Source organism: Etheostoma cragini, chromosome 16, assembly GCF_013103735.1.
Source record: "Etheostoma cragini isolate CJK2018 chromosome 16, CSU_Ecrag_1.0, whole genome shotgun sequence".
Taxonomy (NCBI): Eukaryota; Metazoa; Chordata; class Actinopteri; order Perciformes; family Percidae; genus Etheostoma; species Etheostoma cragini.
The window spans coordinates 8,142,792-8,160,725 of NC_048422.1; the positions used below are offsets into that span (position 1 = coordinate 8,142,792).

At 39.4% G+C, this 17,934-nt stretch overlaps 1 long non-coding RNA gene across 1 annotated transcript; it reads left to right on the top strand.

Moving 5' to 3' along the window:
- Nucleotides 1–8,950: 8,950 nt before the first annotated feature.
- LOC117959418 lies at nucleotides 8,951–16,147 on the top strand. Its single transcript, XR_004659933.1, has 3 exons — nucleotides 8,951–8,963; nucleotides 9,162–9,165; nucleotides 16,084–16,147. It is a non-coding gene; the product is annotated as an uncharacterized LOC117959418 (long non-coding RNA).
- Nucleotides 16,148–17,934: the final 1,787 nt, after the last annotated feature.

Here is a 17,934-nt window from a genome sequence, read left to right on the forward strand (position 1 = left end):
TCTTATGCCTTTATCATAGGAAAAAAGCTAGTGTTGATGTTCTGGAAGAAACCAGAGGCTCCATCGGTTAAATTGTGGTGAGTGATTGGGTCTTGAGAATGTTCTTATTTATGTCACTTTTGTTTTGTTTTAATTTTGTATTGTCTTTATGTTTTATGTTCACATAAAAGAGAAAGCAAACATGTACTGTTGAGGTAGTAATTCTCATGTCTGATTTCTCAATAAAAACAGTTTAACAAGAAAGAATTCTTGTCTTAATTTGGTATGATTAATACATTTGTTTTCTTATTCGAGAGGAATGATTTCTAAATTAAATTCAATTTGTTTTCCAATGACATTTGTATGCTTCACAAATACAAACCGACCTAATGAGAAAACAACTTGTAAACTGTGTCTAAAAGCTGTTTATCAGTGACTCGGATGGAAATCACTAGTACAAATGGAGAGAGGTTGTGTATATAATGAGAGGAGGCTCAGATTATTGTTGGTTTTAGTTTTTTTTGATAAAAATTGAGAAAGCTGTTGACGAAACCAAGCCACAAGAGCTCATGTGGCCCAATTTCAACAACAAATGTGCTTTCAGTTGAAATTTAGTTTATTTTCACAATAAGGAAGATGCAGAATACATATAATAGAAAAAAGACATTACAGTGCCCAGCTCATTTATAGTCCTCCCCTGTTCACACAAATACAGAAATGTCATTATTACTTACAAAAAATATAACAAAACAGCAAAAGAAGAACCTAGAATGGACCTAGACTAATTAGTTATTATAATTCTAAATTGTTGTGAAAACAAATAAGCTATTGACACATGTCTGCTCAATTTGACCATTTGCATTCCCTTTTGTGATGGTCCCTATCTTGGCTGCCCTCTACTGTCAACAAGGAGCCCGGCGTTCAAATCAAATAACTATTATTCCACACAACACAATGTAGCAAGGTGTGTTTAGGTCTGAGTTATGACAAGAAGCGCGTTACCTTTTTCAGATGACAGGCAGAGTGTGGCAGGGGCGAAACATTACTGCATCCGTATCTGTTAAAAACACAGTGTCTATCCTGATAATGTGTTTATGTTTTATTTACAACCTTAATATACATATACAACGTTGAAAAAAAGTGATGCAAAACATTAAAAAAGTGACAAAAATGTCAAAAAGCAACTAAAGTGTCAACAGAAAAAATTAACAAAATCTTTTAAAAACAAAATGATATTTTGACCCAGAAAACCAAGTAGTTGCACAGTCGACTGGAAGACAACACGAGGGTAAAAAAAAAATGAATAGTTACATTTTCTAACACAGACCACAAAAGTAGTCATCATCAGTTAGTATTGATGGAAATTTGGTTGAATAGAAAGCTTTCTGACATAGAAACTTAGAAAATGGGTCAAATTTGACACAAAGGACAACAGGAGGGTTGAAGACAAATCTAGTTGTTATCATCTTCATTCATAATTTTACAGGATGTGCTCATTTCAAGTTCAGCCTATCTCAGTGGAAGATTCATTTGTTTGATACTTCTAAACATCTCTACAGAAGTCAATATTTTATTCCTTGTAGAAGGCGATGTTTTGCAGTGCAATGGCCAGTTCTTCGGCAGGGTGCCAGTGGGAGCCGAGCTGCATGCTACAGTGTGTGTGGTGATTAATCATGCTGTGACTCTGCATCTCTCGGGCCTGTCAGCTACTCTGGCCGCATGAGGTCCGGGAACATCTAGGGATGTCTGGGGACATCGGGGGTGGGGTGACCATGGCCCATTCGTCTCCCAGGGACAGCGACCAGACGTGTCGCCTCAATCTCACATCACCCCTCCCCCCACCACCACCCTTACACGCATACTCCCCCACCCTCCTTACCTCTACGGTCCCTGCAGACACAGCATGGATAAAAGGTGTACACTCTTATTACATGACACATAACACTATGAGGAAGTGTGAACAAAGGAAGGCGACGTCTTGGGGCTGTACATCAGTGACAATAACAACCGCGCCTGTTGGTGAGCTATCAAGAAGAACAACAACCTGCTGGGTTTGGGGAAAAATGTCTGACACATCGCTTTAGCGGCAACCGTTTAAGACAGCGAGGCAGCTTGAAACAGAGACACGGAAGTGGCACAGGACCAGATTGATAATAACGATACATCTTAAAGTTTCGCCTAAAGAAGCACATCAGTGTGAAGTGCTGAAAATATGCACGGGTTGAAAAGCTTACAATAAATAAAAGGTAAAAAATACAAAGAATTGTCAGTGGCGTATCTTTTGAACGCAGGGGTGCACAGGCATATCAGTCTTGCTGGAAATAACTACACGGCTTCTAACAATACAGACAATCCCTGTCCAAAGCAAAACCATAGTGGGTTGATGTCACAAATACTATACTTTACTTGCAAAGAAGTAGGTTTTATTCCTAGTTAACTTGACCCATGGGTTTTATTAAAGCCCTGCTCCCCACTGCAGTGACTGATATTTAAATGTACACCCACACAATTAAGACAAGGCATTATTTCGAGAGCTATGTTAATTGTAACAACGCAGCGGCATAACTGGTTTCATAAAAAGAATCCACATTTACATGATCGCAATGCAGGTGACCTAAATATTAGATTTTGAAATATGCAAAGCAAGATTCCATAAACATGCTTCCAGTGGGCAGATTCTTTGCCTATTAAAACAGTCCGCTGAATTGCCTCCGCAATCCGCTGAATGTTTCACTTCAGGCATTGTGTCCTGTAGCTTATTTTGTAAACATGAACCTGATTATATCTACGGTACAACCTTGGTGATTCACAGTGAATCAATTCAGCGGAGATGAGATAAAGCATCTGCGATTAAGTTGATGCAGATGAGGTATTTTGGGCATAAAAGAACCTGCTGATTATGCAGTGGCCGCCGTGTCTCTTCCGGTAAGCCACTGCACAACGGAGGTGCATGAGCAGTGCTTCCCCCTCACTCCGTGTGTGACGGCATGATGAATGATCACCGGGGGGGGAGCAGGGGAAGTGCAGCCAGGGCTGGACTGATATAAGGGAATCATGGGATATATACATGCACTTGCTTTGTTCACAGGGTCCCTTTTTGTTGTATGTCATTCTTTCCCCTGCAGCCGGGAGCTGAAACACGAGGTCCTGTATAGTGGCTGTACAGATTTGATGACCTCCCTCCAGAGTGATGTTTGACAGGTGGCGGCTCATGACGAATTGTTTTTCAGAGGCGAAGATTTAACGTTTTAAATCCTGCTTAATTCAGTACTATATGACTCCTCTTGGCACATGCACAGGGGCACATGCGCACACAAAGAGCCGCATAACACATGGCTCTCAGTGACTTAGCTGACGGGATTAGCATGGCTCTGGTGAAACTTTTGCAGACAGCACATGGACATAGACACTAATCTCTAATGTGAAGGTCGGAATATCAAGCAAAATAAATGATTATTTTAACCGTGCATAGTAATATCCAAATGTGCATGTTGAAACCCTTCCCTTCACACACACTCAGATAAAACTTGTGGAAATAAATCAATGGAGAGTGACTACTTGTGTTTCAGATGTGCACTGATCAGTTTATCACATGTGGAAACGGAAGCATTCGTGTGGGGGCTCGGCCATACATGGTGTTATGACCGTATTTTTTCTAGGGGGCAGAGGACACTAACAATGGAATAAACTTGGGGAAAAACAAGGGACAGGCTGAAACATTAAATAAATAATGTATTGTTAAACCTAACAAATTCAATTGATTTTATTTCAATTTTATTTATAGTATCAAATCGTAACAAGAGTTATATTGAGACATTTTACAGATTGAGTAGGTCTAAGCCACACTCTATTATTTATAAAGTCCCAATAATTCCATTAATTCCCCCAAGAGCAAGCAATTAAAACAGAAAAGCTAAGTCTTTGACCAAAGACAGTGCAAAAAAGGGTCACTCATACAATCACAGCGACAGTTTTGCGTCACACAGCAACTCCCATGTTGCTTCCATACAGCCATTGGGCACACTGTTAAACGGAACAGCTGCTTCTCTGGTTCACTGGCTTGACTCTGGCGCTCTCCAACTCACACCGTGTCACTGTGGCTTCAGCTAGTCTCACATTGTCATACCTTCAGGGTCTGGCTAGTCCACACAGCATTCCGGGATAAGAGAAAGATAGTTTACTCTTGTTTATTGGCATTTCTTTGATCCATTCACAACCGTCTTGAGCAACGACACATCTGCAAAATAGCCTCTGGAAGGAATTTGTTTTGGTGGAACATGTGTACTCTCAACGGTTGTTTAAGTAGGCAACATAAAAGTCAGATTGGACAGATAGTCTAGCTAGCTGTCTGGATTTACCCTGCAGAGATCTGAGGAGCAGTTAACCATAGTCCCCATTTATCCACCAGAGTTTAAAATGCCAATACAAAGCAAGCTGGTGTCGGAGATACAGCCAAAATGAGGGACATCCGGAGGACTTTCCGGCGGCACCAGAACTATCCCGGAAATTAAAAGTGACTTGATGCTTCTGCCTGATTGCAGCTGGACGTCTATAGCTGTGGGAGTGATGTCACCAGCAATGCAACACACCTGAAGAGGTTCACACACAAAGAGGAAGCACGGCAACACACAAACAAATTACTACACTCGGGTTTGGGCTTGGAATCACATCCCTACATAATGTCATCGTTGCTTGGGTTTTCTCGTCAGAATCTTCATTCAAGAGGTGGCTTCTGTCTCAGTTGTGTGATTTAAGGGGGGGACCAGCATATCTCAGGCCCATGGATTGGACTGATACACTCACTAGCCATGCTCGGGTAAACACAGCTTGATCAAGGACCAAGCAACACCACTCATCTATTGTAGTTAGTTAAATGGAATTTTATTCTTTGAATTAGGAGCGTGTGCTGGCACTAATGCTGTTGTCCATGTTGCCAAAGGGGAAGAGCTTGCACTGTTCTAGTGGTACTAAAATACCAAGCATAAATGAAGAAGCTGTAGAAGCATTGCACACTGAGGGAAAGATGGAGCATGTTATGAGACATCCTAACTGTGTAAATGAACGTTTAACAGAGTGAATTTTCTATTTATTTTGTATTAATCTGCAGCAGATTGCAATCGCCACTTGATTAACCCATGCAATTTTTTTATACAAAAAACAAACAACCATCAGTGCCACAAGACTGGTTGGTGTAATAAACAGAAATATATGTGACAATTGTCCATTATATTAACTATACATTCAAGTCCAGATTAGGGTCCATTCTCAAAGGTTCCTGTGGCTTCTTTTACTTATGCAGAAAAACATGAGTCCTTTTCTTTATGTAGTGTCCAAGTTCGTTCCAAAGCCACAACATCTGAAACAAGAGATCTCCACATGGAAACACTATGAAGGTCATCGCCGACCCATCGGATCGTGATGGCCTTCCTGGCTAGCATTAAAAGTGTTGAATCACATCTCCATTTGTGTTAAGAGAGACAGGAACCTTCCCAAGCAAACATCAAAGTGGTTCTACTGATACCTCCTGACTTATTGCTGGACTTACAGCTGTGCATACCGCCTTCCATAACATTAGTATTTAGTTGCATTCCCACAAACAATGCAGCCTGGTACCTGCATGAGATTTACATTTGGGACAATTTGGTGAGGCCCCATTTGTATACTTATACTACAAGTGTGTGGGGGGATGCAGACCCGATCTGGAATATTATATTGCAACTTTTTCTTTTTGTTGCCAATTAAAATTGTTGAGGGCTATCATACTCATCATGTATTACACAGTTTAGCCAAGTACAGCAGGATGTTCTTAAACATTCGACGTTCGTGCCATCTATTTTGATGACAAATCAAGCTTTAAATTAAACAATGCAGGTAATTAATAATTCCATAGATGCACCACTAATATTTTTTTGCAGGTGAACAAATGCACACTTCAACATCAAGACTCTGTTGGCGACTGGATATTGTAGTTTGGGAGAGGAAAAGATGTGTAATGACACTAAGACACATAAAAGAGAGGAAATGGAAGCAGAAACATAAGAATCAGTGGCAGTTTGACTGAATGAGACTGATGATACAAGCAATACAAATAATCTTCAATGCAAGGTCACACAAGTTCATGGTGGTCACCATGACTACGCATGCTATGCGTCATTGCTGTAAAACCAATGATCCTTACATGACCAATAGGAACAACAGGAGGCGTTAGATAACAAGAAATTGGCAGGTGTGAATGGATGCATAATCCTCAGGCGGTTGTGTAAGGTTAGGTTCTGTTTTATGAGGGAAACATCACTTAAATCATTGTCTCGCATCAAACTCACCAGAGGGAATAGGTGGTGTTGGAGCTAAATCCTGCTCCATTCTCAGGGTTCATTCAATTAGTTGTCAAAATCTCAGATGTTGATGTGTGAATCTATTTATTACATAGGATATCCTGAGACAAAGTTACGTGGATAAAGCTGTCGCAGCTCTCCTTTCTCCTTTGTCTGACTATCTGGCTCTTGGACCCCCAGTATTATCTCACAAAAGGGTGGGGTCTTTAGACCACAGTGATGTGTGTGTGTGTGTGTGTGTGCCTATTCGTTATCTTTTCAGTTGGAATGTGACTGAAGGTTTATGACTCTGAGTTCAGGAAAAAAAACAGTGGGGGTAAAAGGCTGAAACCAGACTCAGAAAGCATCCCTAACAATCAATTCTACTTCTGACACATTTAGGAGAGCTGGATTATAACAAAATGTAGCGAAACATCTCATATTATAAAATAGAAGTATTGCAAAACAACTTAATGTAACAAACAACAAACCACAAACTATATACTTATACCAACAAACTTAATGCACGACCAACAAGTCTTCATTTATGTCGAAATAATGCTTTGACCGTTTGGCTTAAATGTATAGTGCAAATCACACACAATGTTTAAGCACATATAACATTTTAAATTCCAACAGTGGTCATCGGAAAATACATTAACCCTTGTGTTGTCTCCTTGTCGGCCGTGCAACTTTGTGTATTTCTGGGTCTAAATTTCAACATCTGTCGTTCGTTTTTTACACTTTTCTCAATGTTTTTGTCCATGAAATTGCAATTTTCTCGTCACTTTTACCCCCAAATTTAGTCAATTTTCTGTTTGTTTTTTTAAATTATGTTTTTGACAATTTTAAAGCAAGTTTTCTGACTGTTTTTTTTCCAATTTGTTTTGGCACTTCTATTAACTGAGTTCAAAATAAAAATTGTTCATGTTGATTTTTTCTTGCTTTTTTTTAAAGCTTTTTTCCCCCAACATTTGTCACTTTTTTCAACGTTCTATTGCCAAAGTTCTGATACAGAAATTTTTTGTAAAAGGTCAAATTTGACCAGATGACAACAGGAGGGTTAAATTAAACATGAAACAGCTCACCATGACTCCAAAGCCATTGGCCTATGAAGACACTCTCAATTTTCTACAATACATTTGTGAAAAAAAGGATGCTACAATAATTTTTTCCTGAAAGGATTTTAGCTTTTTTTAGAAAAGAACCGGGGGCCATTTAAGCAAAGGGGCCACACAAATGAAAGTGGAAGTGGAATTAAACCGAAAACATACCACCAGAACTCATAGAAACCGATCAAATTTACATTCAGATGAGAACCTCATGTGGATCCTACTGTTCCAGAATCTTAGACCACATTTTCTATTATATTTTAGTCCGCATTGTTACACTTAATCTCTTTTCATGTGCTCTTTACTAAACGTGTTCAATGTTCATAGTGAAAACATTAACACAATTTCCTATTAATGCTACCAGTATTTGTTAAGTTTTATTTTTTATTTGTTTTACTATTGCTCTTCTATCACTTGATCCTCCAGAAGGCAAACATTTCTGCCGGAGCGATGTGAGCTGAGCAGCTTTACGTTGTTGCTTGGTCAGCCATGTTTTCAGTTTGATGAAAGTCTTAGTGAAAAGAGACAAGGTCATGTGGATGATGTACTTGCTGACTGAATGAGCAGGGCAAATAAGAATCAGCGTCTGTTTGAAATAAACCTTTTTTATTTTTAAACGAGGACAAAGTGTTCTGAATGCTGAGTTCTCTACCAAAAGGTGAATTCTTCTGCATCTACCTCCTTCAGTCTGTTCATCTTTCTCTATCAGGCCGTAAAGCTGTGTGTGTGTGTGTGTGTGTGTGTGTGTGTGTGTGTTCCTCAGCACTAAAGATAGTTGAATGGTTAAGCACACTGCCTTTAGAAATCACACAGGGACATGGACACATGGGATTGAATCCCAGGAGATTGACAGCGAGTCTAACAAAGAAGTAGAACAACAACAAAACAGGTGAATAAAGAAAAATGAGGTGACCAAAAAAATCAATGTCTGCTTTCATGTACTGTAAACAACAGCAGGGAAGTTTGTCAGAGAAATATGTGAATGGTATACGTACAGTATAAAGTTCCCATTTAACTGTAAAGTGGCAAAAAAAACAGCTTTCACAATGTACAAAACATTGTAAAGGTCAAGTGATGATGGCAAATCCAACTTTTGCGATTACATTTATTTGTAGTTAGCTATACTTTATCTTAATATTACTAGACCATACAAGTAGTTTTAGGTAAACACAACTTTACTACATGCATTTTTTAAATTAACATTACTTTTACAAAATATACTTGTGTGGTGCAAACACCTGCTGGCAGACTTTATTAAACTCAAAAGCAAATACAATGAACTGACTTTACCTCTGCTGTTTAAATAAAGAATGCAATGATTTATTACGTGTTATACTTGAAAACACTGGAACACTTGTTGAAGACCAACACATGGCTTGATATGTGTGTTTGTATGTGGATTATAATTACCATAATGATTATGTGTGAACAGCTAACTGTATTATTATTATTATTTTTTTGAACCTTTATTTATCCAGGGAAGGTTCACTGAGAGGAAGCCTCTCTTTTGCAGGAACACACTGATCATCTTCTCACCGTTACACATTCATACCTGGAAGTTAACCGGTACAACCACAGTCCAATCTGCCCACTGAGGGGTAAAGGGCCTCTGGGGTTAAGGGCCTTGCTGAAGGGCACCTCAGTGGTGGTGATGAGAGACGGACAAGCGCTGCTCTTTCACCTTCCCCACCCAGATGTTATCCTGTCGGTCACAAGCTCGCTTCTCTAACCTGTTTGAGTAGGTTTTTAAGACTAGAAAGGTGCTATATAAATACAGCACATTTACTTTAGGCCACCAATGCTCATATGCATTACATTGTTGTTCTCCCATTAAAATAGACAATGTGCTGTAAGAAATAAAAAACAATGGCTGGGTTTGAGGTACAAGTTTACCACATGGCCACCTTACATGTATTGTATATAAAACTCTACCATGAAAGTTGTTGTTTATATATGTACTTTAAAATTGGTCAGCTTCAAAATTATAAAATCAAACATACTATAAGAACACAAGATGAAAAATAGAAAGACAACAGCATTGTAGTGCAACATATATTGGATAATGAAGCATTGCACCTGGATATAAATGGGATGTGAAAAATAAATGAATGGAAAATGAATTATATATTTTTTATCTTAACAATATAACAGCTTAGAAATACTTTAATTTGCATTGTTCAGTTTAATACTGGTACTATGAGGGTATAGACTGAGGAGGACTTTTAGATGTTGCTGAATTCACTGAAATGCAAGCTTATTTCCACAACAGAGGAAGTGAACAGCACACGAAAAACAATGCCCCAAACAAAACACACCTTTGTATTGTATTAGAGGAATTTTGAATTCCTTTATGCTAAAACATAATAGAAACCAGGATCAGTATGATTCATTCACCAAGGTTGTGTTTGAAATATTCAAACCATTACAGAAACAGTAAGTGAACATAGTATTGAAGGTTTTTTTGTACTGAAAATCAATACCTAATCTTTGTGTGTATACCCTACAAAAACCCTGATTTAAAATACAAACTGTTGCTTTGTAGACACACATAAGCAACGTCAATATCTCTCTCTCTTGCACACACACACACACACACACACACACACACACACACACACACACACACACACACACACACACACACACACACACACACACATATATAGTCAGTATGGCTATGCTTAGTTTGGCAGTGCTCCGTCACTGTAAAACATCCCTTGTCTCTGGGCACCAGTGGAAATGACTGCCCTTTCATTACTCTCCCTGTCCACAGTGGAGACCTCCCCTAATTACAGCCATTGTTTACCTTTGTGCTGGCACACCCATTGAATTATTGATGGCTGCCTTGCCCCAGTCAGTTTAAAGGCCTTGCCAATGGGCATGCACCAGCCAATGGACAAATACATGCCAACACATCCCCCATGTCTCCAGTATGACAGTTCACTGAATGATTATGTTAATAGCAATTTGTTTTCCTGACAGTGTGCTGTAGTGCAGAGAAAGGCATGCCATCATTGCATGTCTTGTTGTGTAGGTGTTTGATGACATAATAAATCATAATTTTAGGTTATAAATGGATCATCAGATGACATCTAAGCACTATAACTATGTTACATTTCACCGCATTTCAGAAAACATTATCACCGCTGTCCTGGTTCATTCTTTCATTTAAGGAATAAACAGTTACCCTTGGAATTATTCAAATCAAACGCCTATCACTGAGGATCATCCACACTGCTTATTGCATAAATTGAATGAATGAAAAGCATTATAAAAGTCACATTCAATTTGTGAAACCTGCCTTCAGTGGCCCATTATAACCCTCTAATGGCATTCACATAATACAATTCTTTTATCTCTACTGCAAATAAAAAAAGCAACTGAGACCAAGCCAAATCCGTGAATGATTACCCCCAACAATAAGTAAATCCGCAGAACTAAAATTCAATTTTCCAAAATCCCAGAGTCCTACCGCTAGACGCCATTCAAAGCTCATGAGGATTTGGACTTAAGGCGACTTAGAGGTGATTTATGCAGTAACCCAAACTGCTGTGCTGGGAAGACAAGAAAGACCCAGGCCTTCAGAAAGAGAACCTGTCTGTGTCATGACTCACTCTGGCTACACTCTGCCTGACAAGGTAGGGCGCCACCTTGTATCAGATTGTATTGTGCTCCACTGGGTGTGCACACCCCCTTATGTCACGCAGTTAGAGCCGACCCTCTTCCACTGCCGGCGAGAGAGGAAAAAAAGATCAATCTCAGCTGCCCAAACCATATGAGACTCTAACATGGTTCTTTAGAGCAGTTCCGCTTGAGTATACCAATCTATAAAAAAGAATCAGATTATACAGTGTATCTCAGCGGACACGCATTACGTCTATAACAGAAACAACAATCTATCGTGCATTGCAACAACTATACAAAAATGAATTATCAAACCACATTATTTCAAACACAGAATATGTATTCACACATATTTTTTTTCAGACAGTAGTGCCATATTTTTTCATGATCCTTCTCAACAATCTGTGAGATATGGATATTAATAGAATAAAATAAGAGGACAAATATAGTGAAAAAAGATAGATGGATGGATAGATAGATAGATAGATAGATAGATAGATGGATAGATGGATAGATAGATGGATGGTTGTGTTATTTCAGTTGTGTTGCAATATATATATATAAATATATATATACATATAATTGTTACGGTACTTTGACATGTTAGTCTCTCCTTTGTTAGTGTGAGTTTATGATTTGTGTTACTTCCCAGCTTCCCCTAGGCATAAAACGTAAGGGTCTTAACAGATGGATCGATACATACAAAGACAAATAGACAGATAGATTTTTAAAAATCAACGCCAGTTAAAATTCTAATTACAAATATCAGAAAATTATTATTTGAACCGATGATCCTAGCAGACCAAAGTGATTTAATTGATCAAGTGAAAAAGCATTGGACAGATTTGTAAGTCTTTTTATAAGTTCCTATAGCATGCTCATATTCGGGATCGTATTTATATTTGGAGCTTCTACTTTAACATGTTTACATGCTTTTATGTTCAAAACACGTAACTGTCTGACTGAATCTACTCTGCCTAAAACAAACCATTTTGGTGCCTGTCTCTTTAAGTCCCCCCTCCTGTCATAGCCCTGTCTGTTATAATTGGTCATTTATTTTCGTGCATGTATCTTCTGTACTCTTAGGGGCTCTGCATTGTCATTGCAGCTGAGGAATTACAGTACGGCACATTTGCAACAATTTCTTTGAGTACATAGCATAGCTCTGACAACCATGTAGAAGTCCTGACAACTCGTTTAAAGGCACGGATTATTAGTACAGGTTGTTTGCATTCCTCTTTGGATTAAGCATTTTGATACTTTCCCAGTATTTTTATAGCACCTGCGTTGTTGCACTCTGACCAGGTTTTAAACCTGTTGTGGCTAAAGCACATTATCTTTCCCCAGGTAGGCACATACCTTTGAGCCGACCAGTGATTGTAGGATTAAGAATGGAAAAAAATGGTGTACGCCTTGAATAAATTCAGATTTATGAAACAGTGTAAATCACAGATTAGCCACAAGTGTGCATCAGTGAATCAGCCTCTTCTCCCGCCCTGTGCACGCCTATTTTTCACCATAAAATGTCAGTGCAGAGCACCTCAAGAATGCTGATCAGTATGTTCATGAACCTGGCATGCAGTTGTTCTTTCGCTACCCCCAATCATTACAACTGGTGTGGAAAAAAGAAAAAAACATCTCAGACGTTTGGGAATTGCTGCCAGTTGAATTATTATTTTGTCCTGTTCTCGCACAGTGTAGGCAAACCTGATTTATAGATTATGTGTATTAATAATACCGTCCATGACGGCAGGCATTACGCCACTCTAGGACAGCTTCGATATACCAGACCCATATGATAAGATTTAACTGAACTACATGTTATATGCAAACAATCCTTAGTAAGAAATTTTAAGCTTGTATATAATATTTATCTGAAACACTTAGCTGTCGGCCATGTTCCCTCTGGAAACAGCCCCCAGAGTAGTTAAGACCTGTATTTGGACAAATAGGACATTAATGGCTGAGTTTCCAGACTTTGACATTTAAGGATATATGCACTGTATTAAAAACAGATATTTAGTTATTGACTATTCTGCCGTTTTCTAATCATATAATAAAAGTCATTTGATGCTATACTGTATTCCATGGAGTTGGGCCATCTCCTCCTCCTGCGCTCTGTAGTGGACAATGTGATAGTGAGACAGCACTGATTAAATTTTAGGAACAAATTTGTATTTAAGATTTGAGTAGGAGTTTGCAAGGTGTTCATGGAACAAGTATCACTCAGTACAAGGGCATACAACACGGCTGGATTTAATCTTCAAGACAACATGGATGATGTGGAGTGAAAAAATGTGCTTGAGCTGCATCAAGTCTGTTTTTTATAAATCACAAACTTTGCATAGAAAGTAGCGTACGCCCATTTTCAGCCCTGTTTTGTGCACGTGCTAAGTATAGAAATGAGACTCCGGGAGCTTAGGCTGATAGTTTAGGTCACAGGTGTCACCACCTTTGTGTAATAAAATTAACTTTTTGCCATATTTAGGGAATTTGTCCAGAGGCTAAAGTTGCTTTAAACATGTGTGCAAGTAATGCTGCAATAACAAGAACAGACCAACAGACAGACATAGAAGTGTACTCAGTAATTTTTGACTTCATTTTTATAATAGTATCCCTCAGTATGTGGTTATTTTACAACCTGACATGTCTTTCCTGTCCAGCACCACCACTGGCGTGCACAATAAAGAATTAGGCTGCAGCTGTTTAAGGGAGCGGAAGGCTACATGTTTTGGGGGGAATCCAGCATGCATGAAAAATGTTGGTGTTAAATCGACTCACTTGGAATTAGAGCTGGGGTTCTTTGGTGTGGAAAACCTATGCTTTATCTACTGAGCTAAAGTCAAAGTGATTCAAGCATTTAGGCTAATACATTGTATAAATCTGTTTTAAATCCATCTATTTATAGTTTCCATACAGTATATCTATACGATATTCACACTTTAACCTCACTGCTTCCAAAGGTAGATAGATTTTCTCTAACACGTTCAATTGACACAGGGAAATTGAGTGATCATTATCAACAAAGGAGTAATTCTATATTTAATATCCCACATGTATGAAATGTTTGTGATGTCATTTGTGTGTGTGTGTGTGTGTGTGTGTGTGTGTGTGTGTGTTTGTGTAGAGAGATAATTTGGCGTGAAATTGACATTTCAAAGCAGTAAAAAAAGTATTATAATAACATATTAAAATATAAATTCAACAGTCATAAACTCTCTATTGTTTGGCTCCACAGGCTCCTGGTTTACATTACGCACATTTAATGCATTATTCAATTATTATTTTTGTTTTCTCACTTCCTTAGCATCGCCGTAACATAAGATTACAGCACATTATCACTGTTTTCCCTCTTCATGATAACAGTCAAACACAAGACATCAGATCACTGATATGAAAACATTCTGATTTCCTGTGGTCTCTTATTTCTCTTTCCCAAACAAACCTGCTCAAAAGAAGATATTTTCAACATTAGTGGCTCACATAGTAAATGGACAACCAGTGCTTGGTAAAAGCCTATTTCCACAGTCCTCCAGCCTCCTGAAATAGCTCGGCTGAAGTGTTAAGATGGGATGTGGTGAACACACGTGAATCCTTTCACAGAATTATTGTGCACACAGGCTCTTTGTAACTCTCCTTCACTCCAGCGAGAACAGTATAACCAATCTCAGGCTTCTGATGATGGCCATCTCACACAGAAGCCACAGGTTGAGGTGGAGGGGGCGCATAACAATGAGAGAGCAAATGGAAAGGCTTGTCAAGTGGCATTCAAGTGTCACTTTCAGTATGTGAATCTCCACATCACAGAGGAGGTCTTGATAGACACGATGTCAGGGAAGTGACTGCTTAACTATGATAGGCCCGACACTACAAAAGCAGTTAAAAAAATTAGGTTGAAATTAGGTTTTTCAAGTGAACCATCCTGGGCAAGAAAATAAAAGGTTGGAAAATGCTGGTATTATGTACCCAAGAGGTTGAACTGATTTCACACTACTGTTTTGTTTAAGAAAGTCAGAATCAACTTTCAGCAGTATACCCTGCATATACAAAACTGCTTTGGCTGTTCAAATTTTTGTGCAAACATAAATATGATGAGGGCAGTTGCAAATATCAGGCAATCGTAGAGCACTGATGTGGAAAGATAATAACGAGTGTACAATACAATGTGTTTCTCAAGTAGCATTAATGTGTCACTTTCAGAATTCCAGTCATTATTTGATCACACCGCATGTGTAAGCATTGCATATTATAGCATATTGCAGCTATTTCTTTTCCGGCGCCTATGTTATCGAATCTGCCCAGCCACAACGGGCGCGTACTGTCCTTGTCGGCCCTTGTACATCCGTGTAGGCCCTTGTAGGTGCGTGTAGGGCCGTGTAGGCCCTTGTAAATCAGTGTAGGCCCGTGTAGGCCCTTGTAAATCAGTGTAGGCCCTTGTACATCTTTGTAGGCCCTTGTACATCCGTGTAGGCCCTTTTAGGTGCGTGTAGGGCCGTGTAGGCCCTTGTACATCCATGTAGGCCCTTGTAGGTGTGTTTAGAGCCGTGTAGGACCTTGTATATCCATGTAGGTGTGTTTAGCGCCGTGTAGGACCTTGTACATCCGTGTAGGCCCTTGTAGGTGCGTGTAGGGCCGTGTAGGGCCGTGTAGGCCCTTGTACATCCGTGTAGGCCTTGTTCATTCGTGTAGGCCCTTGTAGGTGCTTGTAGGGCCGTGTAGGGCCGTGTAGGCCCTTGTACATCCGTGTAGGCCTTGTTCATCCGTGTAGGCCCTTGTAGGTACATGTAGGGCCGTGTAGGGCCGTGTAGGCCCTTGTACATCAGTGTAGGCCTTGTTCATCCGTGTAGGCCCTTGTAGGTACATGTAGGGCCGTGTAGGGCCGTGTAGGCCCTTGTAAACAGTGTAGGCCCTTGTACATCTTTGTAGGCCCTTGTACATCCGTGTAGGCCCTTGTACATCCGTGTAGGCCCTTGTAGGTGCGTGTAGGGCCGTGTAGGCCCCCGCGCTACAGCAATAGTTTTGTCATCTCCTCTATTTCTTGCGCAACAATTGAGCGTATGTGTCAAGCCAGGCAGGTAATCACATATAGGAAGACCACAATGCAGCCAGATATTTTACCAAAATAAACACATTTAAAAATAAAACAGCTAAGTTTATCGTGAGTTTGGCTGACTTGACTTCTCACAGTGATCAACACACCACCACATACAGGCACAGTTTTCCCCAGTCATCCTGTCTCTTTCTATCTGAGATTTCCAAACCCCTGCTGCATCCGTTAAAAAATAAAAAGTCTGCTGGACGTGTGTGGTATGAGTTTGTTAACTTCCTGAACTTTCTTTTTTTTCCATTAGTGACAGAAAATAACCCTTGGGTGCACTTTGCAGTTTCACCTTGTATTACATCCCTTCTACTCTGTCAATCCATGATAATTGGCTTCAAATCCATGGACATGTATTTGGAATCGTTTTTACTTGAGAGGATGCCATCTTTAAATGTCAATTGCTGTCTTTATCGCAGCTTTGTAACCTGGCAACAACCAACTTCGAAAAACCATGGAGATGGATGAAATCACAGCTCTCCAGAAGCCAACAGCTCTGGAAGTATTTTTCCATCAAGTGGTTTTATGTATTTATTACAATCTTCACACGGATCATTTTATTTAGTTAATCACCACCCCAACTCTCTACTGCGTAGAATCTGGTTTTAAATTTGAAGAAGAAAGCAAATTGTCAGCCACTATGCCTTTGCATGCAGTTTTTGGCAGAAAGACACACCACCACAGAGAGAGGACAGAGAGAACGACAACAGAAAGACAACAACAGCAACATAGAGAGAGATAGCTGACTGCCCGCTCTAATGTTTGTGGCTGTAAAGCTCTGTTTTGGAATTAAATAGACGTCAGTATTGATCATAAAACAGTTATTGACACTGTCATCACTCAAGTAGGCAAATACAGACAAAACCCCATTCACTGATTATGGAAAGCACCATATCACTTGGTACAGTGAAAGAACTGATGGGCAGCGCCTACAGTGTGTAATTTGTATGGACCCTAAGGGGGAAGATGTAGTGCCAGACATCCAGAAATTCAAAAGACAGATTTTTTTTTAACAAGAAAGCAAAAGACGCAGACTCCCAGAAGTGCCAAAAAGTCATGCTCCAAAAATGCTGGATCCTGTATTTCCCATAATGCAACTCAAGTATCTTACTTCAGACCCTCCATGTCTGACAAATGTCATTCAGACATGCCTCCAGGCTTTGAAGTCTCTTGTCAGGGGTATGTTTTGTCAGACTTCACAACGCTCCTAGTACACTTAATGTGTCGAACTGGTGGAATTTAAAATCAACCCTGATGTGGCTTCAGAGAAGACCCAACCATGACTTTACAATAATAGATGCATGTGTAGTGGTCTACAAGGCACACTACATGTACATACAATGTCTCAGTTTGGTTAGGGATGAAAGTCCTATTTAGCCATCTAGATAGGACTTCTGTTGCAAGCCTTTGTCCTTTCTTCTTAGCTAGAGTGTGTGCTCATCTCGACTGTAAATTGTCAAATAAAGGCAAAGAAAGAAATAAAAAATCTTTCAAAGTGCTGGACAATGTTCTGTTCCTTGCTGGATTTTGCAGAACTAAGGCAGGAATAGGAGTTGTAGTCGTCGGTGGGAGAGGAAATCAAAACCTCAATGACCTTTGCCAGATTTATTTTGATGAAAAAAAAGTCAACGAATATTCCACAGTTGAAAGAAACAGCATGGAACAACTCCAATTTAACAAAACATCAAAGCTTAGATCACTTTCACTTATGTTAATTGCTACTGGCTTTACTTTGGCAGAAAAACATTTGTGCCAAATCAATTAAATGGAGTTGGTTGCTTCAAAAAGAACTAGTTTTGATATGACC